The 7,399-nt window shown below is 38.2% G+C and overlaps 1 non-coding gene across 1 annotated transcript; it reads right to left on the bottom strand.

The window, feature by feature from the left end:
• Positions 1–2,514: 2,514 nt before the first annotated feature.
• LOC123615377 (U1 spliceosomal RNA) lies at positions 2,515–2,685 on the bottom strand. Its single transcript, XR_006722954.1, has one exon. It is a non-coding gene; the product is annotated as a U1 spliceosomal RNA (small nuclear RNA).
• Positions 2,686–7,399: the final 4,714 nt, after the last annotated feature.

Raw genomic sequence — 7,399 nt, 5'->3', positions numbered from 1 at the left:
GGACTTTGAGTACTATGAAAGATAGTCGTGCACAGCTATGGTGCTACTCCACACCACTGTGCTACTGCTAGTTATTTGTTACTAGAAATAAAGTATCAGAAAACCCTGGGGTGCTATAGATGTAGGCATAGATGTATGTGTTAGAGCAGATGCAGGGTTAATCCTCTCTGTGCCTAGCCTTTGTCCCCTAAAGGCACTGCTCCACATAGCACCCTTCCCAGTGGCAGAACTGAAGTATTCCTCGTCCTACAAACCTACGTTCAGGATGTAGGCTTGGTGTCCATGCTCCCCCCCCCCTCTCGGTAAAACCCCTACTTACTCTTTTAAGGCTTTTGTAATCCCCTCACTTACCTGGTTATGATCTTGTAATGACCTGATTACTACCCATCTCCTTAAAAAAAGTATACCTGCCTTTCCCTTCCTCTATACTTACATTATTCCAAATGACTTCAACATCTGTGTGGTTTACCCACCTGTGTTGGAAGTCCCCAGGACAATCATACTCATGGTTACGATTTCTTACAGCAAAAAATGCAAAGCAAAATTATCAAAGGAAAAGACACTTGGGCAAAGTCTAGAGTAAGCCAGGCTCACACGTCCAGAAGGGACTTTGAAAGTGGAGTCATGAAAGATGTACTTCATTCCCCAGCAATGAGATGTTTCAACATGTGTGGAATGTTGTCTACCAGGGAAGCTCATTAGAGGCTGAGTGCCCAGGGTTTTGATCGGGGGCTGGTAACGTAGGCAGCCTCTGCTTGGCACATACCAAAATCCCAGACTCCCAGAAGTAAAGCACAAGTAAACCACATTGTTCGTACAAACAATTTAGGTATAGTGAGGATGATGGAAATCCTTCTCAAGTCTAGATTTCCAGATGTCAGTCAAAGGCCAAACTTGTAAGCAGTCTTTATAAAGGACAGCATTCGGGACTGCTTTGTTAACTCTTCTAGATCCATCCCACACCCTGGTTCCTGTTCCTTGCCCTGTGACCGTTTCTTCTCATCTCCCACCCAAACCTGTGGACACACCTGGACCTTGTCCATCAACCTCAGCTGCATCACCTCTGAATCACGGGTATTAGACACCTCACACGTTGATCTTCCAAATGGCTTGCTCAAGAAATAAATACACGTATATGCAGTGACCTAACCACTCCCTTGCTCAGTAACTGCTTTTAGCTTCCAGGTCAGGAATCTTTCTACTTTTGATTTCGTTAGCTCCCTTTTTTTGCTTTCCCTACCGCCATCTCCAACCAGCCTAGACTCCATGATCCAATCATTTATCTCACAAATACCTTAATCTCCCTTGCTCCTCTTTTGATCTTCTTGTGCTCCTTCCTAGAGAAACCCCGACCATAAAAGCATCTACCCGCCCCCACATTGTCAGTATTCACCCAGAGGGTTATGTCCTGCAGAAGAGATCACAGAAGAGAATTAGTACCACTGTAAATCCGGTGACTGCTCTCTACTGGGTCCTCAACATTGCCAGCAAAACTTAGTACTTTTCTGTAATCACCTCTGTAGTCAGCAAACAGCCCTGCCATCTATTTCAAAGAGAACCAGAAGCCATTGGATGGAAACTGCTTCAGGCACGCACCACAGCGTCTAAACCAACCTCATCTGCATCCGGCCTTTTCCTGGTTGTCCTATAAAAATTGAGAAAAGACGTCCTGTCAAAAACTTCCCCATTTCCAGACTTACATTATTGAGTTATTTCTGCCTATAGCTTCAACTTCTTTGATAAAGGATCCTTTGCGTTTGCATTTAGTTATTCTGCTAGTGTATTATGTAGTGTATTAGTATGTTAGTACTCACATTGACATATACAGGCACAACTTGGAGATACTGTGGATTCAGTTCCAGACTAGGATAAAACATAGCACAATAAAGCAAGTCGTGTCAACTTTTTTATTTCCTAGGTATGTAAAAGTTAGGTTTACAGTGTACTGTAGTCTGTTAAATATACAATAATAACGTCTTAAAGACAACATACATACCTTAATTTTAAAATAATGCTGTTGGGAAAATGGCGCCAATAGACTCACTAGATGCAGGGTTGCCACAGACCTTCAGTTTGTCAAAGCAGCGTCTGCAAAGCAGAAGAAGATGAAGTATGCCGGTAGTTGTAATTATGTAGCATTTATTATATCAAAGACTTCTTTTTTTTTTTAAGAAAATTATGACAAATCCTACATCCTACCATTTCCTACTTAACTCTTTAACTGTCTAGACGCCTGATCTCCCTTCCACTTCCTAACCCACTTGATCTACTCTGTATACCACTGAAGCAGTTCTTGGTGACGTCCCCAGTGAGCTCCAGCAAACCTTTCACAGTTTTCCTCTCTTACTTGCTTTACAGAAGCATTTCATACGGTCGACTTCTTCCTTCTTAAAATACTCTTGTTTTCCTGGCTGCCATACTCATCTGGCTTTCCTCCCACCCTCTCTACTTGCTGCTTCTGTCTGCCTAATTCTAATTTTTCAATCACCCCATTTTGAAAGGATAGTGTTCCTCAAGGTTCTACTTTAACTTTTTTCTCCACCTCCCACCACCACAAATTATGCAGTCAAGTGTCCCACATTTGGGGAAATCTCAGGGGTCAGCACATCCGGAGTGCAATGGAATAAGCCTCACTCTGGGAAAACCACCTTCGTGACCATGTTATCTCCCCTGCCAGGTAAATTTGCTTTTTTTCTCTTTTTAAACTGCATACTGTCTATGGCATCAACCCCTAGGGCCTTAACTACCTGGAGTTATTCTCACATTCACTTTTTATCCAGCACAGATCTCTTCTGAGTCTAGATCTGACTTCTTGATGCCTGTAAAGGTCTTAAAGTAGCTTTTCTAACATAGTATTCCCCAAACTGAAGTGATGATCTTGCTTCTGCTTTTCTTCCAGTGTTCTTTTTTTTTCAATTTCAAAATGCTTTTTTATTATGATACTTAATAGTCGGTTTTAAAAAAATAGTTGTTTTTTATTAAAGGATAGTTGATTTACAATGTGTTTCAGGTGTACAGAAGCATCATTCTGTTATACATAAATATATATATATATTTCTTTTCAGATTCTTTTCCATTATAGGTTATTATAAGAAAGATATTGAATATAGTTCCCTGTGCTATACAGTAGGTTTTTGTTGGTTATGTTTTATATATAGTGGCGTGAACATTCTAATCCCAAACTCCTAATTTATCCCTCCCCCACCTTTCCCCTTTGGTAGCCATAAGCTTGTTTTCTATCTGTGAGTCTGCTGCTGTTTTGTAAATAAATTCATTTGTATCATTTTTTTTATATTCTATACATAAGCAATATTATATTTGTGTTACTCTGACTTACTTCCCTTAGTGTAATCATCCCTAGGTCCATCCACATTGCTGCAAATGGCATTATTTCATTCTTTTTATGGCTGAGTAATATTCCATTTTATACATATATACATACCACATCTTCTTTATCCATTCATCTGTTGATGGCTGTTTAGGTTGTTTCCATGTCTTGGCTGTTATAAATACTGCTGCTGTGAACATTGGGGTGCATGCATCTTTTCAAATTAGAGTTTTGCCCAGATATATGCCCAGGAGTGGGATAGCTGGATTATATGGTTAACTCTAGTTTTAGCTTTTTAGGGAACCTCCGTACTGTTCTCCATAGTAGCTGCATCAATTTACATTCCCACCAACAGTGTAGAACGGTTCCTTTTCTCTGCACCCTCTCCAGCATTCCAATTTGTAGGATCCAGTATTTCCATTATTTGTAGACTTTTTGGTGATAGCCATTCTGACCAGTGTGAGGTGATACCTCATTGTAGTTTTCATTTGCATTTTTCTAATAATTAATGATGTTTAGCATCTTTTCATGTGTCTTTTTAGATCTGCCTGGTTTTGATTGGGTTTGGTTTTTTTTTTTTTTTTTTTTTTTTTTTGATATTGAGCTATATGAGCCCTTTGTATATTTTGGAAATTAATCCTTTGTCAGTCACATCATTTGCAAATCCAGAAAATAGTCTTTTTTGCTTTGTCAATGATTTCCTTGACTTTGCGAAAGCTTTTTAAGTTTAATTAGGTCCCATTTGTTTATTTTTGTTTTTATTTCCATTACTCTAGGAGACAGGTCCAAAAAAGTTTATATTTTTAGTTAAATAATATCTGTACATAGTTAGCACAAATGGAAACAAATACCATAGTTAGTTGACTTCTCTTCCTTAAAGGCAAATACTATGAACAGTTTATCTGTATTCTTTCACATGTCCCTCTCCAGATGGTGTGTATGCACATGATATCCACATCCCCCCTTTTGTTAATATGTCAATAGGAAGAGTCTGTATAAACTGTTTTTTACTTTGTTTTTGCCATGTGTTTATCAACCATGGGCCTCTTTTTATGTAGATTTACTGTCTTAACCCCGCACACACAGAGATTCACACATCCTTACTCTGTATCCTCCTCACATACTTAATCATAACACTTAATTACAGCTACATAATACTTACTACAACTAAGTAAATTTCATTTATGGATGAGCCAAATTGTCTATATTTCCTTTTTTTACACAATGTTTTATTCTTCCTGCCAATAAACATTGTCTTACTTTCACATATTGGTTGACTTTAAAAGCTGAAAACTCATAAACAATATTTTGGTGTGATTTTATAAGAATTCTTCAGCCCAGAGCCCAGTGATGTGCCTTCTCTACAGTTCTAGTATCATAAATACTGTACCTTTCAAAAAATATATATTACTATGATCAAGATTAAGTGGATTGTCTTTTCTTGGATTCCATCAGGTTTTTAAAATCATCTACATTGTAATTTGCCTCATGATTTGACCTTGCCTTCCTTGTCTGATTTTTAAACTGTTTTTCCTCTTTCACATTAAATATAAACAGAAGAATATGGGACCCACAATATGCGTAACTGAACCTATAACAACTCAAGAACTAGAACGTTACCAACAACCTGTATGTATTATGGCTCCCCTATTGCATTTCTGCTTCACCCAAAAGGAAATGACTATCCTGAAGTTTGTATGTATTATTATCTTGGTTTTGTTTTTGTCTGCAATAGTTTCCCTAGAATTTCTGACTGGCTCTTGCACATGTGTGTTCATGTTCTCTCTCTCTCTCCCCGCTCCCTTCTTTCTCATTCTGTATTACTTGGAATCTATTCCATTCTTCTTGAGCTCACCAATTTTCAAATCTCATTAAGATCATTTTTCCCTCGAACCATTATTTTCCCCACAGCTTTTCATTCTTCCTGGAGTTTCTGAATTCTCTGCTTGTATTTATTGCCTTTATCATATAATAAAATTTTTCCAAACCCTTAACCATGCTATCTGATTAGTTTATGAAATCTTTTTCTCTAGAGACTACTGTCCTGTAACCTTCTGCTATCCTGCTAAAGATCAAACATGCTGTTTTTGAGATCTTCATCAGTTATGATCCTGGGATTTCTCATTATTGCCCTCCTGGGTTAGATCACAGTTTCCCGGATGCCCTGTATTCCATTTTCTCATTTGCTAGAATTCTTACTTAGGGAGTTTTCTTTAAAAGTATACAGGGCTAGGGGAGGGTATAGCTCAGCGGTTAAGTGCATGCCTAGCACGCATGAGGTCCCAGGTTCAGTCCCTGGTACCTCCATTAAAATAAATAAGTAAATAAACCAATTACCCCCCAAAATAAATAAAAATAGTAATAAAGAAAGATACTTGAAAATATACAGAGCCAGATAGTAAGGTCTTTATCACATCTTCCTCTTTTTCAAATTTGACACTTTAAAAAATGTAAAAGTCATTTTGGGAGGAGGGTATAGATCAGTGATAGAGTGCATGCTTAGCAAGCACTGACATCATAGGTTTGATCCCCAGTACCTCTGTTAAATAATGAAAAATAATAATAAATAAATAAACCTAATTACCCCCCAAAAAAACAAATTTAAAAAATTATATATATATGTAAAATTCTTAGTTCAGTTGTGACCTTTTATCTATCTAACATGCAGTGATAACTCTGATGCCAGTTTGATTCTTTTTCATTATAGATGATGGTTTTTCTCTTTGGAAGCTTTGCATTTTCCTTTGTGTTAAGGAATTTTAAGGATTTCTCTAGGTATGGGTCTTTTTGTTTTAACCCAGTGTTATTCTGGGCAGTTTGTAGACCCTTTGATTTAAAGATCTGTATGTTTCCTTTAGTTCTTTCTCCTATTACTTCTTAGATAATTTCTTTGATGCTACCCACCCAGTTCTTTCACTAGATCTCCCTCTTACTCAGATGTAAGAGCTGTCAAATGAAACTTTTGTGTTTCTTAGGTTTGTTTCTCAGATTTTCTTTCTTAATCCTGTTAATCTTGGTCATAAACTTCCTGCAGTAGACTTTATTCAAATACCTGAGAATTCTCGATTAGCTTTCATGGGAGTTGCCCTGGAGCTCTGGGTTTGGCTGGAATTTGTCACCTGGCAGATGCTTTAAGGTGTGATCTTTATCCTTGAGGTCTCTGAATTCCAGAGGGCTTGTTCAAAGGTGTCAGTATTTCCAGATCCCACAGATACCTCCAGAGAAGAATCTTCCTTTGCTTGTTTTTCCTAGGAGTGTGTTGCCTGATTATAGGTCATTCTAATTGCAGCAGTGAGAAACAAGATTGTTCACGGCTTGTTGCGGAGACAGACTGTACAATTAGTTTTCCTGTTTTCAAGCCTCCTTGCTCTTGCCCTCTGTTGTATCAGCTGCTTCAGAGTCTGAAGCATTTCCAAGTTTCAGACACATGGCTCCTTCTGCACAGTAGCACCCCTGGGTATGGTATCCTCTGTTCTGCCCTGGGGTCGCCATACTTCCATCTGTTCTAATCAGTCTAGAAATTTGTTGGAAAAAAAATTTTTTTAAAGAATAAAAAATAAATAAATAAAAGAATTTTTTTAAAGATTAAAAAGAAAAAGACCAAAAAAAATAGAATTTGTTGAAAAATACTTCACACATTCCTCCCTGCACAATTCCATTTATATTATAAATATCATTTTAGTCATTTATTGACATTTTAATGTCGTCTTCTAGGAAAAGAAGGTAAACGTTTGTAGCTGGTTTACCGTCTTGAGCCAGAAATCTGTTTGCCTCTTTTCTAGTGTGAAGCACCTTCAGCTCTTGCCAGTGCTACCGTAACAGCCTCCTCATTGGTCACCGCCTGTCCATACTGCACGTTTCTGGTTCATTTTCTGTGCAGTAAGCAGAATGAGCTTTTAGGAACATAATTTGTATCACATGTCTTAGAGGAGGCATCTAATACGGAAGCGTCAAGAGATTGTGTCCTACCGGAAATTCTATCACGGCAACTGTGTTCTGAAATGGATGTGATCATGGTGTCAAACAGCCAGGCCCGTGCTACTCTCAAGAGCCAACCCCTGGGGGACGGGG

Source organism: Camelus bactrianus, chromosome 9 (genome assembly GCF_048773025.1).
Source record: "Camelus bactrianus isolate YW-2024 breed Bactrian camel chromosome 9, ASM4877302v1, whole genome shotgun sequence".
Lineage (NCBI taxonomy): Eukaryota > Metazoa > Chordata > Mammalia > Artiodactyla > Camelidae > Camelus > Camelus bactrianus.
Note: the sequence above shows the minus strand (reverse complement) of the source record. Positions and strands in the feature narration are given on the sequence as shown.